At 41.4% G+C, this 16,939-nt stretch overlaps 1 protein-coding gene and 1 long non-coding RNA gene across 2 annotated transcripts in view; both read right to left on the bottom strand.

The window, feature by feature from the left end:
- Positions 1 to 16,939, bottom strand: part of LOC105467818 (RNA binding fox-1 homolog 1) — a 2,482,591-nt gene that overhangs the window by 1,567,935 nt on the left and 897,717 nt on the right.
- The window catches only part of LOC139359818 (uncharacterized), a 39,346-nt gene extending 22,407 nt beyond the window's left edge, over positions 1 to 16,939 (bottom strand). The window contains exon 1 of the long non-coding RNA XR_011616281.1: positions 1 to 16,939. This exon is cut by the window's left edge and continues 12,592 nt beyond it. This is a non-coding gene — a long non-coding RNA (uncharacterized lncRNA).

Here is a 16,939-nt window from a genome sequence, read left to right as displayed (position 1 = left end):
GGAAGCCATCCAGAGGAGGGGCACTCTCAGCCAAGGCACTGTTTGGTTGTCATAACTGGAGGGGGTTTTACCAGCATCTAGAGCTTCCAACCATCCTGCAATGTACAGGACAGCCCCTGCGATGAAAATCATCTAGCCTCAAATGTCAACAGTGTCGAGGTTGAAAATAGCTGATCTAGAATTCCGGAGGCTCATCTGGACTTACTATCCATTATCACCCATTTAACAGATAAAAATGGAAAGACTCAAATAATATTTTCTTCAGCGTATTTGAAAAAGAAGCATGGATTCCAAAATACCGTGAGCGCCCAAGAAGCTGCTGCTGTGCCAAGCTGAGTCTTTCCTGGCTTCTCCAGCCTCTACCCCCTTCCACAGCACCAGACGCACGGGAATTCAACAAATACTTGCTGTTTTAGGGGTAAAATAAAGGGTCAGAAGGGTGCTTTAAGCTTCGTAAGCGCCGTAGTTAGAAAACAGCTTGTATCCCCATGTAAAGTCAATTAGCTGGATGCTATCTCTGGCCTTAGATTACCATCTTAACCTCCACCCTGCTACCTTGCAAATAAATGCCTTTGGTCACAAAGGAGTCCCCAGGAGAGTACAGAGCTGGATTAGTGCAAATTCATCCTCAGTCAGGTGAAAAATAAGTCAAAATACCTGTCCCAAGAGTGACAGAGTCTTGTCAGGGCCACATACAAACAACAGTAACACCATTAAATTATTTTAATGATTACAAAGTCTAGTTGGCTTCTTTTTTCTTTTTTTCCTTTGCAAACTGTGATTAGTCTATTTTTAAACATATTATTGCTTTTCTCCTCCTGAGGTTTTAAATAATGGACATATGCCACACACCTTGAAAATACTACAGGTAAAGTACAAGAGAATCCCTTTTTCAGGTTAAAAACAAACATTTAGGCTAAGAGGCAATGTGGATAATTTCAACTGGATATGCTAAAGGAAATACAGGATTTTCAGTAATCCCATTACTGGGTATATACTCCCCAAAAAAGAAATCATTTTATTATCAATACACATATGTTCAATGCAGCACTATTCCACAATAGCAAAGACATGGAATCAACCTAAATGCCCATCAATGATAGATGGAATAAAGAAAATATGGTATATATACACCATGGAATACTATGCAGTCATAAAAAAGAAGATCATGTCCTTTGCACGGACATGGATGGAGCTGGAGGCCTTTATCTTTAGCAAACTAATTCAGGAACAGAAAACCAACTACTGCATGTTCTCACTTATAAGTGGGAGCTAAATGATGAGAATACATGGACACACAGAGGGGAACAACACACACGGGGACTTTCCTAGGGTGGAGGGTGGGAAATGGGAGAGGATCAGGAAATATAACTAATCAGTAGTTGGCTTAATACGTAGGCGATGAGATAATCTTTACAACAAACCCCCATGACACAAGTTTACCTATGTAACAAACCTGCACTTGTACCCCTGAACTTAAAAGTTAAAAAAAGAGATACTATGATTAAAATAATAAAATAAAATGCAGGGTCTTATCTCACTGGATTGTAGCCATGATGCCCTGGGCTTCTCTTGGTTCTTCCTAGAGGGAATTCATTTTCCAGAGTACAAATAGACTCCACGGGTAAAACAGACCTCAGGTGGACAAACTTTATATTCTGCCAAGCACTTGCATGGAAGGGATGATTCACAGTTTGTTCCAACAAATATGTGAAGTCAAATGTTAAGCATCAAAAACATCTATCTGAGCTGTTAGAAATTATGTGGCTATTGTTCAGAGGACTGTGCATAATGGAATATCCATCAAGGCCAAACAAGGACACCTATCTGGGCCCTGCTCATGAGAAAAGCTGGCAGCATCGTGCTTCTCCACGGAAGACTGATGTAGGCAGAAGCTGCAGCGTGAGCCTTGACATGTGTCACCTCCCTTGGCTACAGATGCATTACAAGAAATTACATGGGATGCTATCAGAAAATTGAAAATCCAACGAGTGTTTCACTTAGTTACTGTAATTCTTCAATGCTATTCCGATCTCGTGCAAATTAGAAGCCACTTATAACTCCGAAGGCTGACAGAAGATTGAATGAGGTTTTCATTATGCTTTTAATAGGTTTATTGGGAAATTTCCTATTAAAAGGTACTTGAGGAGAATGATGTGTTAGATCTCTGGATTAAAAGAGATCTTCAAGAGGTAAGCAAAATGGTACCCGAAATTTGCTACGAAGCACAAGTAGGATGCCCATCTCTGGATAGGAACAAGACGCCTAATCAATTAGCATTAACTGAACATTAAAAATAGAATAATTTTCTAATTATGATCCCAGCACTTATGGTCCATGGCATTCTAATGGACGTAATCTGTAGAGTCTAATTCGTTGATCCATGCTATAGGAATACATGCTTCAGAACTAGTGCAAACCAAAAATGGTAGGTGTGATTACAGTGGCTCACACCTGTAATCCCAACATTTTGGGAGGCTGAGGCAAGAGGATCACTGGAGGCCAGGAGTTTGAAACCAGTCTGCACAACATAGGTGTGTGTTTATATATATATAAAATAGCTGAGTATATCAGTGCACACCCGCAGTCCCAGCTACTGAGGAGGCTAATGTGGAAAGATCGCTTGAGCCCAGGAGTTTGAGGCTGCAGTGAGCAGGGAATGTACCACCGCACTCCAGCCTAGGCAAAAGAGCAAGACCCCGTCTCTAAAAAACAAAACCAACAAACACGCAAGTGAAAAGTAAAAGTTTCAGGTGCATAGACGGTCTTCTACCTCAGAGTCTGGGAGAAACTTTGAGCTTTCCCACATCACCACCACCAATACTGCTGCCACCACCATCCTGAAGTCCTTAAAATTGCTTAACAATTGTTCACATTATATAAGATACATGCAAGATTTGGGGCAATTATCATCCTCCAAGAGAGAACAGAATCACTTAGATGCTTATGGTAAGTGTCCTTTTGGCTATAAATAAAAAGCCACTTCTGAATAGGAAAGGGAAGAACAGCAAGTCTATAGAAACATTTTCCTCCACAAACAAGGACAGCCTTCATTTTGTGAGCATTGGGATCACTTCCCGAAAGGAAACCACAATAATGCATTGTGATTTGATGAAATAATACTTCAGACCATCAATCTAACTTATGAACATAATGGTAAATTAAGATAAAGCACTTCTCATCTGGTACACAAACCCATCTATAATGGCTAAGAATATGTTTCCATTAAAACATTAGGTACAGAAAACTCAGCTCTCAACTCTGTTTCCATGGAAACGTGCAATTCAACTTTTCAAGGCCCTCAATGACAGCTCCTTTCTCTTACATGTTATTCCTGAAGAGCATGTGTAAACAAAAACTTTAAGAGGGAAATCTTTGGATAAAGTGTGGCCCAGACACAGAAGTAAGTGGAGCTTACTGGTTTTAACTTCAGCTCCATTATCCCAAATATTTATTTAATGAACTCATGCACTTAACAAATATTAACTATCTACCATGAGCCAAGCTGAAAAAAATACTATCACCATGTTCAGGAGCTGGGAGAAAGGAACTAGAACGAAAATGAAAAACTGCTTCAAGAGTAACAGAGGAAGGAAGAGAGGGAAGAGCTCCTTGCAGTCAGAGAACAAGAGGGGAATTTTGAGGAGGCCCTGAAAAATGAGTTGAGTTTTAAACGACAGAGACAGTCTACAGACAAAAAGGAGATGTACAGGAGGAGATCTCAGCTACTAACCGTAAGTGAGAGGAAGTGGAAAATATGGAACAACGTAGGAAAAGGCAGTAATCTGATGCAGATGAGGCCAGGGATTAGAGAAGTTAAATGGATTCCTCATTCACTCATTCCTTCATTCACTCATTCATGTAACCAATAAGTACTCACTCTGTTTCTGGCATTCACCTATGTGTTCATCAAAAGGCAGAGTCACTGTCTTCCTGAAACTTCTCTTCTAGGGGAACTTGGAATGCTTTGAGTGTTTTTCTAAAGAGTGTGCTTTTTTTGGCCGGGTGCAGTGGCTCACGCCTGTAATCCCAGCACTTTGAGAGGCCAAGGTGGGCAGATCACAAGGTCAGGAGATGGAGACCATCCTGGCTAATATGGTGAAACCCCATCTCTACTAAAAATATAAAAAATTAGCCAGGCGTGGGGGTGGGCGCCTGTAGTCCCAGCCACTCGGGAGGCTGGGGCAGGAGAATGGCGTGAACTCAGGAGGCAGAGCTTGCAGTGAGCCGAGATTGTGCTACCGCACTCCAGCCTGGGCAACAGAGCGAGAGTCCATCTCAAAAAATAATAGTAAATAAAAATAAAAAAAGAGAACAGGTTATCCCATATATATCTTCTGCTCTCATCAACACCATCTTTGAAGAGCTTTAAAGATACATCTGCTAAGAGAGAATGATCGAATTCTATTCAATTATTTCCTTTGTCTGCCCTTTTCTGCTTTCTTCCTCCTGAGCGGGGAGAATCATAGACATGGCATTTGGATAAAAATGGAGAACAAGACAGGAGAAGGAGAAACAAAAAAAGACACATGAGGAGAAATCAAGAAAAAAACGACCGAGAAAGAGAAAGAGTGAGGAAGACAGCAAAAAAGAGGCTGGTGGAGAAAAGGTGGCATGGCCAAGCCAATCTACATCGTGAACAATCACAGAGGAGAGGAGAAAACTGTTATATGGGTGCTGATAATTTGGGGGATAAATTTTGCACTTCTTCATTGTATTTTTTTGTTTCAAACACCATGCAGAGCCTGAGACCAGTGGGCTCTTGGGATTGAGCAGAGTAATAGTATCTTTTTTTTTTTTTTTTTTTTTTTTTTTTTTTTTTTGAGGCTGAGTCTCGCTGTGTCGCCCAGGCTGGAGTGCAGTGGCCAGATCTCAGCTCACTGCAAGCTCCGCCCCCCGGGTTCTTGCCATTCTCCTGCCTCAGTCTCCCGAGTAGCTGGGATTACAGGCGCCTGCCACCTCACCCGGCTAATTTTTTGTATTTTTAGTAGAGACGGGGTTTCACCATGTTAGCCAGGATGGTTTCGATCTCCTGACCTCGTGATCCGCCCATCTCAGGCTCCCAAGGTACTGGGATTACAGGCTTGAGCCACCGCACCTGGCCCAGAGTAATAGTATCTTAAATACAAACGCATGACTCTCTTCCGGCTGACCTGGGCTGACCTGGCAGGTTATAAGAGATCTTACTCTTGGAGCGGGTGGTCAAAAGTCTCCTGGAGCATTCCAGATGGAGAAAGTGAGTTGGGCAAGACCACACAGCCAGAAAGCAGCAGAACTGGGATCTCACCTGGGTCTGTACAATGCAGAATTCTGTGTTTCTGGCCGCTTATACTTTATTACTTCCTGAAACGATTGTATCACTCAGGAAAATAACAGTTGCCTCCTGCTTAGTTGCCCTGAAAACTACTGATTTCAATGTGCAGAAAGGGGATGTCCTTGGATTCAGTCCTCAGGACTCTGGTCCCTACTAAAGACATAAAGCTTTAATTCATATAAAGCTCACATAGCAGAGCCTGGGACACAATACTGTGCAAAACTGCTACCAATAACAACAGCAATGATAATAATAACAACACTAATAACTATATATAATAATAATAGTAATGGCAGATAACACACTCCAAGATGGTGCCCCACAATCTCTGCCTCCTGATGTTCACACATTTGTATGACTCCCTCCTCTTGAACGTGGGCAAGTCCTATAATTTGCTTCTAACCAATAAAATATAGCCCAGGTGATTGGATGCTGCTCCTTTATTTATTTATTTATTTATTTATTTATTTATTTATTTAAGACAGAGTCTCACTCTGTCACCCAGGCTGGAGTGCAGGAGCACAATCTCGGCTCACTACAACCTCTGCCTGCCGGGTTCCAGCAATTCTCCTGCCTCAGCCTCCCAAGTACCTGGGACTACAGGTGCATACCACCAAGCCAGGCTAATTTTTTGTATTTTTAGTAGAGATGGGTTTTCACTGTGTGAGCCAGGATGGTCTCGATCTCCTGACCTCATGATTCGCCTGCCTCAGCCTCCCAAAGTGCTGGGATTACAGGCGTGAGTCACCTTGGTGCTCCTATTATTATGTTATCTGACATAAGATTTCATCTTGCTGGCAGATTTGCCCCGGTCCTTCTCTCTCCCCTTCCTGGCTTTAAAGACACAAACGTGCCACAAATCCTATGACTGCAAGGAACTGAACGTTGCCACATGAGCAGGGATGCGGATCTATACCAGTTAAGCCACCATATGTGAACCCAACCAGGCTGACACATTGACTTCAGCCTTATGAGCCTCTAAAGATGTTAAAACAGTAATGGTATCGGGACTGGCTACCTATGTTACATATGACCCAATACAAAATAAAAATGTGGGACCTCCTTGTTCAAAATGATTTAGAGTTGCCAGAAAGGCAACAGCAGAACATCAAACCAAGTGCAGGGCCCAGCTGGGCAGAGGCCCAGACTGCACACCCATCAAACGGGCCCTGAATCATATGTTGTTAATTTAATACCAATAGGAAAAGTAGAACTAGAATACAAATGCAGGTTGGTTTGACATCAAGGATCAAAAATACAGCTAAGGATTAAACAAATAACCTGTGAGGCCACTAGCCACACCACCTAGGATCAAAGCTTTGCTCTAGTCCTGATAAGCGTGATCATGATGGAAAAGATACTTAACATAACTGAACCTCAGTTTATTTGCATATAAAATGGAGATAACTGTTTGTACATCAAAATGCTGTGAAGGCCTGGTGTAGGGGTTCATGTCTGTAATTCCAACACTTTGGGAGATTGAGGCAGGAGGATTACTGGAGCCCTGGAGTTTCAAGACCAGCCTGGAAAACATAGTGGGACTCTGTCTCTACAAAAAATTTTAAAAATTAGCCAAGTGTGATGGTGCACACCTCCAACTACTTGGGAGGCTGAGGTGGAAGGGTTACTTAAGCCCCACAAGCTGAGGCTGTAGTAAGCCATGATTGTGCCACTTCATTCCAGCCTGGGCAACAGAGTCAGACCCTGTCAAAAACAAAAACAAATAAACAAACAAAAATAACAACAACAACAAAAACACAAAACAATGACCAGGGACAGTGGCTCATGCCTCTAATCCCAGCACTTTGAGAGGCCAAGGTGAGTGGATAATCTGAGGTCAGGAGTTCGAGACCAGCCTGGTCAGCATGGTGAAACCCCGTCTCTACTAAAAATACAAAAAATTACCCAGGCCTGGTGGCGGGCGCCTGTAATCTGAGCTACTCAGGAGGCTGAGGCAGGAGAATTGCGTGAACCCAGGAGAAGGCAGTTGCAGTGAGCTGGGATCACACCACTGCACTCCAGCCTGGACGATAAGAGCAAAACTCCGTCCCAAAACAAAACAAAACAAACAGAAAAACAAAAATGCTGTGAAAGAGAAATAATATATGTTAAGAAGTTAGATCAGTGTCTGGCACATAGTAGGAATTCAATAAATGGCAGATATCTTTATCAACTTAACACCACTGGATATTTTCTATCTAATTATTTACCACTGACAAAATTTGTATGCATCTATGGTAGCTTTAGCAGATTCAGAAAATAATCACCTATTGATGTGATTCATGAAAGTACCTGGATAGAGGAAATATGATAGATTAGATTCTTGAAAACGTCTCGGATCAGAAGCAAAACAAAAAAGCAAGTTGGGAGTTTCCAACAGTGGAGGGGTGATAATTAACAACTCAATTAAAAAAGGCAAATTAAACTTTATGGTTCGTTATCCTCCACTGCTTGGTAAATTGTTTTGCTAGGAGAATGATTAAAAATGATCATTTCACAAAACTGAAATAGCTTCCAAGGAACACAACTATTTTTCAATATTATACAAAGGGTTTCACAGCAAAATAAACTTACTTGATTAAAAGGAACAGCACTTCTCTGTGTATGGAAAGCCAGCAGTACAAATGTTGGCTTGTGATGCATTAGGTATTTTGGGGGGCTGTAGGAGAATTTTGAAGAGAAACATTTCCTTATGAATAAAACACATCATCATTTCCTTTTGTGCATGTTGTCTTTGTGGGCCCCATAAAGGTTTTTCTGGAATATTACTTGCAAATGTATAATTTCCATTAAATTAGTTTAGACTTGAGCTCTGAAGAAATGCACAGAACTCAGGCATTCATAATAATAGTTTCTAGGAAATCTAAAATATGGTCAAAAAAGAGACATCATCAAAGAGAAAGCACAAGCCCTTATCACTGCAATTCTCCATGCTTTCTTTTTTTTCTGTAATTGCATCAGTATGTCTCAACTTGTTTCCTACTCTGGAACACCTGAGATATATGGCTCAGACCAATCTGGAATAGGGCTCGACTGGGATTACAGGATGCCTTGGGGGAAGGTTATATCAAAGGTAAAGTCAAGCCTGAACCAAGGCGAGCCGGCATGGTAGTGGCCCTGCTGGAGGAGGGCAGGATATAGGAAACAAGTGCATATTACCTCCGAATCTCCAGGTCTTACTTTCAGAAGACTTCCTCTGATAGATGTATCATCATGAACTTAGCAATGGTCTAACACAGTAACTTAAATAAATGTCAAAAAGGTCAAAACAGGCCAGGCACGGTGGCTCAAGCCTGTAATCCCAGTACTTTGGGAGGACAACGCGGGCAGATCACTTGAGGTCAGGAGTTCAAGACCAGCCTGGCCAACATGGTGAAAATCCAACTCTACTAAAAATGCAAAAATTAGCCATGTGTGATGGCAGGCACCTATAGTCCCAGCTACTGGGGAGGCTGAGGCAGGAGAATCACTTGAGCCTGGGAGGCGGAGGTTGCCATGAGCTGAGATCATGCCACTGCACTCCAGCCTGGGCAAGAGAGCAAGACTCTGTCTCAAAAAAAAAAAAAAAAAAAAAAAGTCAAAACAAGTGTCATCAGCCACAATTGAGAATTTTGTTGTTTAAATCTACTCCCACTTTTTATTCCTTATTATTAGCCACTGTTCCAGCATTACCTATTAGTCTTCATGTTTTTTTTTTCCCCCAGATATCTTGATTTACCCACACTTAAACACAATGATTTCTTTTAAGTGGTACTTTCAAACTCTAAATATACAGATTAATGTTTTCATCCAAATATCCAATGAATACCCCCCATATTCACATATGACCCTGTTGAATCTGTGATCCCTCCCATTTGCTTTAAAATGATGATGGGATTCAGGACAACTGGCAAAATTTTATATACTCCCACCGCTCTTCCTCATTAAAACAAGCTAAATGCAAAATGTACAAAATAATGATAATACCTGCACTAAATTATACGGTACCCTGTCATCTCATCCTCAGAATGAAGCCTAAAGAGTTTTCATCCTGTCATCTCATCCTCATTCATTCCTCAGAATGAAGCCTAAAGAGTTTCAAAGTAGAGTCAATGCTTTCCAATAGAAAACAACCAGATATTTTAATGCCCGTTCTGAAAACCTCTTCTGTGGGTGCACTGGAATGTCGTCTATATTTTGCTGTTTAGGACCCATTTCTGAATGCTTAGCCAGTCAGAATGGAAGCATGGTTTCTGAAAACCTATCATGGCCTGTCTGAGGTAAGACGCTAGAGAATGGATCCCTCACACAAAAAACAACATACTCTGAGTTCAAGCACAAAGATTGCTGGGCCACAGGGGGCGCTGACAGTTCACAGTTAGTCTCCTTCACCCACTTCCTGCCTGTCCCAGCCCATACCTTCTGAGTAGGGCAGAACTAATGTCATGTCTTTGGTGCCTACCACTCTTGAGAAAGCTTTGGGCTTCCCTGAGCTCACGGGACCAGGCAGATTTATTATGCCTCCCTGGATGGTAGGGAGCTAGTACAATACCCCTAACAAGACACTCATTTACACAAGATTATTTGTTGAATGGATATCCATCAGATAACTGTAATCGGTTCTTGGGGTGCAAGATTACACTGAAACCAGACAAATCCTCTTTATCTGGTGCTTGTAGACGTGAATCAAATAGCCATAAAACCGCACGGAAAACTGTGACCACAATATCTGCTGCAAACAAGGGGTGCTGAATACAAAAGAAATTAGGCTGGGCGTGGTGGCTCACGCCTGTAATCCCAACACTTTGGGAGGCCAAGGTGGGTGGACCATCTGAGGTCAGGAGTTTGAGACCAGCCTGGCCAACATGGTGAAACCCTATCTCTACTAAAAATACAAAAATTAGCCAGGCATGGTGGCACACGCCTGTAATCTCAGATACTTGGGGGGCTGAGGCAGGAGAATTGCTTGAACTCAGGAGGCAGAGGTTGCACTGAACCGAGACTGAGCCATTGCACTCGACCCCGGGTGACAGAACGAGACTCCACTTCCAAAAAAAAAGAAAGAAAGAAAGAAATTGCCGGGCGCGGTGGCTCACGCCTGTAATCCCAGCACTTTGGGAGGCCGAGGCGGGCGGATCACAAGGTCAGGAGATCGAGACCACGGTGAAACCCCGTCTCTACTAAAAATACAAAAAATTAGCAGGGCGCGGTTGTGGACACCTGTAGTCCCAGCTACTCGGGAGGCTGAGGCAGGAGAATGGCATGAACCCGGGAGGCGGAGCTTGCAGTGAGCCGAGATCGCGCCACTGCACTCCAGCCTGGGCGACAGAGCGAGACTCCGTCTCAAAAAAAAAAAAAAAAAAAAAAAAGAAAGAAAGAAATTATAAATTATGTAAAAGAGGAATGTCCCCTACTTTAAGCTGGGGTCTAAACAGTAATTTAGAAGTAGACTAGGAAAGCAAACGTGTGTGTGTGTGTGTGTGTGTGTGTGTGTGTGTGTGTGTGTGTGTACTATGGCTTGGGGCACATGAGGCATGAAGCACAGCACAGGCAAAGACCCTGTGGCAGAATAAACCAGGGTATGTTTCAGCAACTGTAAGGAATAACTCTGACTACAAGGTGTGAGCAAGGTGAAGATGCAGAGACAGCATCCTATGTACCACATTAAAGACTTCGGTCTTTATTCAAAGAGCAATGGGAAGCCACCAAAGGGTTTCAGGTAGGGAGTGAAATAAGACATGGATTTTAAACAGATCTCCCCTGACTTCAGTGAAAGAACTAATGGGGAGGGATAACAGTAAATGTAGCATGATCATGGGACTCAAGGCAGGGTTGACTGACACTAACTTAAATCAGGGTGGTGCACTGGGCATGGTGCCATCCCAAGAGGCAGGGAATATAAGTGGCAGAAGCATTTCATTTATTTATTCATTCAGAACCCCCTATTTAGTGCCACCCACATGCCTGATCAGCACTAAAAATGAAGAACGCACGCTCTGCCTCTGAAGTCCACATGCTAGAGAGAGCAACGTGGAAGCCAGTATCAGGCAAGCGAGGAAGATGGCACAATCAACTCTGCAGGGCAGGGGAGCAATCAGGGGACTCTTGTCAGCACAGGAGATGCTAGATGTAGCAATTGATATAATGGTCTGTCTTATAGAGAGCCCCAAGAGAACTGAGCCCCAGCATCACGGAAGTTTTCTCTTCCGTCCAGATACCTCCAGAGAAGACATTTTTAAAATGACATGGAGACTAATAATTTGCATCCTTTGAGGCAGTCTCTCAGAAAAAAATTACATGACATAATACATAGCAGAGACCTTTTGAAAAGCAATAGGTTTTTTTTTTTTTTTTTGAGACACTGTCTCGCTCTGTTGCCCAGGATGGAGTGCAGTGGTATGATCTTGGCTCACTGCAACCTCCACCTCCAAGATTCAAGCAATCTCCTGCCTCAGCCTCCCGAGTAGCTGGGATTACAGGCACACGCCACCATGCCTGGCTAATTTTTGTATTTTTAGTAGAGATGGGGTTTTGCCATGTTGGCCAAGTTGGTCTCGAACTCCTGATCTCAGGTGATCTACTGACCTCGGCCTCCCAAAGTGCTGGGATTACAGGCATGAGCCACCATGCCTGGCAAGCAATAGTCTTCTATTGTCCATACATATCTGATGTATTGGTATGTTCATGTTCATATCCATATGTATATTGTTCTTTGACTCTATTATTATTATTATCATCATTATTATTTTGAGACTGAGTCTTGCTCTGTTGCCCAGGCTGGAGTGCAGTGGCATGATCTCAGCTCACTGCAACTTCTGCCTCCTGGGTTCAAGTGATTCTCCTGCCTTAGCCTCCCGAGTAGCTCGGATTACAGGCGCACACCACCACACCCAGCTAATTTTTGTATTTTTAGTAGACACGGGGTTTTCCCATGTTGGCCAGGCCTGTCTTGAACTCCTGACCTAGCGATCCACCCGCCTCATCCTCCCAAAGTGTTGGGATGTAATTTATTTTTACATAGCTGAAAGAGATCTCACATTTTCCTCCCAAATATACAGTCACTTTTCCTTCCTCTGTTAACTCACAGTCCATGCCACTTTCGCTTATTTGAAATGGTGCCTTTTTACTAGCTTCACATGTACTCCTGGACTACATGCCCCAGCGAGTAACTGAACTTATTCCAGTGGGTACTATACTGGTCAGGAGGGAGAAGGCTATGCCATACCAACGAATGACTCCAAGACTTCGATAAATGAACGCAACAAACATCAATTTCCTGCTCAAATAAAACTAGCTCAGGAATTCAAGCTGTTTCATTTCACCCCCGTGGTAACTGTATGTGTGGTATCTCCATGCTGTGGTAACTGCATCATGCACTCCCATGATTCTATACTAGAAGAAACAATGGACAAGTCATACATTTCAGTGAGCAAAACTAGTCACAGAGCTCCACCTAACTGCAAGGGTGCTGGAAATAGAGAAGAGCCAAGGGAATATTTGCTGAGCATTGATGTTGCTGCCAAAAGCGTCCCCATGATTGTGAAATCTTAAAGTCACATACCATCCATGGGGAAAAAGTTTCCAGGGCAATAAGACATTTTCTTCTCCCTCAATTGGTGGTTAAAAGCTAGTATAAAGTACATATGGCTCCTTTGTGAACTAAAGCATGTTAAGCTTCTATTTGGCACAATAAAATAATCATACTAAACAATATATGCTCCTAAAAGCTAATTAAAGAGCAAGCTCAAATCATCATGAAGGCAGATCAGTTTTAAGTAAAGCTTCTTAAGTGTCATTATCCGCCAGACGTGCATGCAAAGTGTTTTGTGAATTTTTCCTTCATCCTATCTTTAACCTCTCAAACAGCCGCCTACAGAGAGCCAGAGAGTGGCAGGAAAATGTGTTAACAACGCCAGCACATGTGAGCCTCTCCACATTTATGAAGGATGATTACATAACTATGATGAGAAGGAACTTTTCTCACTTTCCAAGGAAGGCCAGTGGGGAGGAAATGGGCTTTTATAACTCCAGAGTGATTCAATTAGATTAGTCAGTAAAATACCTTTATGACCAAAGAGAGTAGCAACATGTTGATATGGTGAATCTTGAAAGGAGCAATTCTGCACCTTCTGTCTACACAGTTTTATATACTTGAGAGTCATCTGGGGAGTGGAATAGATTGGAGATGCTTCCCTCTGTTCCAGATGTTCTGGATCAGAGTCTCAGAGGGTGAGTTTCAGAAGCTGCATTTAAACAAATGACTCTAGAGCAAGAGGTAGTAAGTGTTCTAGAAAAGGCTAGATCATAAATATTTTAGGCTTTTTCTGCCATACAGTATCTCTACTACTCAACTGTGTTATCGAAGTGCAAAAGCAGCCATTGACAATATGTAGATAAATCAGTACGGCAAAGTACCAATAACATTTTGTTTACCAAAACAGGTGGCGATACACGAGGCTTAGGCTCATACAGATCTGAAGACTTCTGGTAAATGTGTACACACATATAACTAACACTCCAATCAAACACAGAGTATTTCCATCATCCCAGGTAGTCCTCTGGTGCCTCTTCCTAGTTAGAACCCAAAGCTCTAAAGCAATGAGTGTTCTGAACTTTCTCACCATAAATTTGTTTTTTTTTTCTATTCTTGGGCATCATATAAATGGAAACATAGAGTATGCATGCCTGTCTGGCCTTTTGTGTTCTTTATGATATATATGAGATTCATCCACATCAGTGCATACATCACTGCTGATCTGGTTATGAATGTTTTTTCAATCAGAGAGAGTTGTTGATTGCAAATTTGTCTACAACTATGACTGCAGATTTGTCTATCACTGGCTTTAGTTTTGTCAACTTCTGCTTCATGTATTTTGAAGCTGTTTATTAGTGGCATACATATTTAGGGTTGTTATGTCTTCCTCATGAATGAAGCATTTGAACATTACGAAATGTCTCTTTTCCTCTTTGGTAATACGTCTTGTCCAGAAGTCAACTTTGACAGTGATACAGACACACCAACTTTCTTATCCTTACTATTCATATGGGATATAGGTTTCCACTCTTTTACTCAATGTAACTGTGTCTCTGTATTTCTGACGAGTCTCTTGTAGTCAGCAAATAACTGGTTCTCGCTTTTTATTACAGTCTGACAATCTCTGCTCTTTAAGTGGAGTGTTTAATCCACTTGCACTTGGTGAAATTATTTCTATGGTTGTGTTTCAAGCTTTTGCATTCTAGTTTTCACATCCATATGTTTAGTTTTATTTCTTGACTTCCTTTTTAATAAGCAAATCCTTTTTGCATTACATATACATTTATGTTTAAAGCTATATTCTATTCATTTTTAGGCACTGTAGGATAAATAATATGTATCCACAACTTATCAGAATCTTTTTAGAGTTCATATTATGTAGCTTCTGTTAAAATATAAAAATCATAATATAATAAAATTGTATTTCCTACTCAGCATCATAAATTTGCATAGTCGTAAATTTTACTACATATTTAACAAACCCAAGAATAAAACTATATCATTTTTATTTTAAAGTATGTTTTTCCAAGTAAATTAAGTGACAGCATATACATTCATAGTTACCTATGTGTCTATCATTTCAACTATTTTCACTTCTTTATATCAGAGCTTCTTTCTGCTCTCATTTCTTTTCATCTTTGATTATGTCCCTTGCATTTCTTGTGCTGCTGACCCATTTCCTCTACTGTCCTTTAGATTAAAATGTGTTTATTTCACCTAATTTTTAAGAATATTTTTGCCAGTCATATAATTCTGTGTTGACAGTGTTTTTTTGTTTCTTTCTGAACTTTAAAGATGTCACATGATTGTCTTCTGGTCTCCACAGTTTCTACGAGAAATCAGTTATCATTTGTACCATTCATCCCCTGCATTTTATATTTCCCTTTTCATTGGTTGTTTTCAATATTATCTCACTATCTTTTTTTTTTTTTCATCAGTATGACTGATGTCTGAGTCTAGGTCTTTTTTTTTTTTTTTTTTTTTTTTTTTTTTGAGATGGTATCTCGCTCTGTTGCCCAGGCTGGAGTGCAGTGGCATGATCTCGGCTCACTGCAAGCTCCACCTCCCAAGTTCATGCCATTCTCCTGCCTCAGCCTCCCGAGTAGCTGGGACTACAGGCACCTGCCACCACATCCGACTAACTTTTTGTATTTTTAGTACAGGCAGGGTTTCACCGTGTTAGTCAGGATGGTTTCAATCTCCTGACGTCGTGATCCACCCACCTCCCAAAGTGCTAGGACTACAGTACAGGCACAAGCCACTGCGCCCAGCATCTTTTTCTTTTTCTTTATTTTTTTTTTTAACTCAACCTGTATTTAATCTGATCTGCTGATCTTCTTGGACCTGTAAATGGATGTTTTTTTATTAACTTTGGAAAATTTTCACCATTCTCCTCAGCTGTTTTTTCTATCCTATTCTCTCTCTCCTCCCTCCCTTTGTGCTTTCAATTACAGATATATCAAACCACTTGATATTCTTCCACAGATCTGTTTATTTTACCACCTTTGTTTCCTTTTGTATTCTTCAGATTGAATACTTTTTTGTTCTGTCTTCAAACTCACTAGTCCTTTCTTCTATAGTCTTCAATCTAGTGTTAAACTCTTCAAAAGTGCCTTGCTTATTTCAAATATTTTACATTTCCTTTCTAAACTTTCCATTTGATTCCTTTTTATGATTTCCATTTTTTTTCCTGATATCCCTTGTTTATTCATTTAAGTAACACAATCATCTCTTTAAGTCTTGAACATATTTACATTCGTTGTTTTACAGTCATTTCTGATTATTCTAACATCCATGACACATCAGGGTCTGTTTCTGTCTCCTTTATTTTATATCTTGCTGTAGGTCAAATGACCCTGTTTATTCATAATGCTTAATAAATTTTGTGGTATGCTGAACAAGATGCAAAATGCATTACAGAAATCCAGATTGTGCTAATAATGCTTTCTTTTGAAAGGTGCTGAGTTTTGTTCATGTAAGTGGTGAAATGACTAGAGTGTCATTTTGATCCTGTTGTGCTAGGTTTTACTCTTTGTCACATGGGTCTATTTCCAGCTTGAACTTAGTCATCAGGCATGGTCTTATTCTAGTGGAACTGGAACTTAATCCTCAGCATAGACATTCTGGGGTTTCAACTGATTGCACAAGGTATTGCATAAGGTCTCCCAACTCTGGGTTGCTTGGATTGCAAGTCTCCCAGCACTGCACAGATTCTTGTTTTACTATCTGACTCTGAACCCTGTGTCAACTGATCTCTGATCTCTGGTGAAGTCGGTCACCTTGTGCATGGACAGTCAGCCAAGGACCAGCTGTAAAATTCCATGCAGACTTATGAGCATTCCCCCTGCACATATTCCTCTTTTGCACCACCTGACCTCAAAACCATTCCACTTCAGAATCCCAGAACTCTAGTCTTCAAATCTTCAGCTCAGTGAGAATGTCACTGTGCTTGGCACCACCTACCTGCCTTGCAGCAGAAAAGGGCTCCTGGACAGAAAGCCAGGGCTTTCATGAAGATCAGCTTAGGTATCTCCCTTCTCTCCAGGATCACGGAGCTGCCTTTTGATCAAAAGAGTAGCCTTATATGCTCAAAGAGAGTAGCCTTATATATT

The sequence above is a fragment of the Macaca nemestrina genome, chromosome 18 (genome assembly GCF_043159975.1).
Source record: "Macaca nemestrina isolate mMacNem1 chromosome 18, mMacNem.hap1, whole genome shotgun sequence".
Taxonomy (NCBI): Eukaryota; Metazoa; Chordata; class Mammalia; order Primates; family Cercopithecidae; genus Macaca; species Macaca nemestrina.
This window is presented reverse-complemented; position numbering and strand designations above follow the sequence as displayed.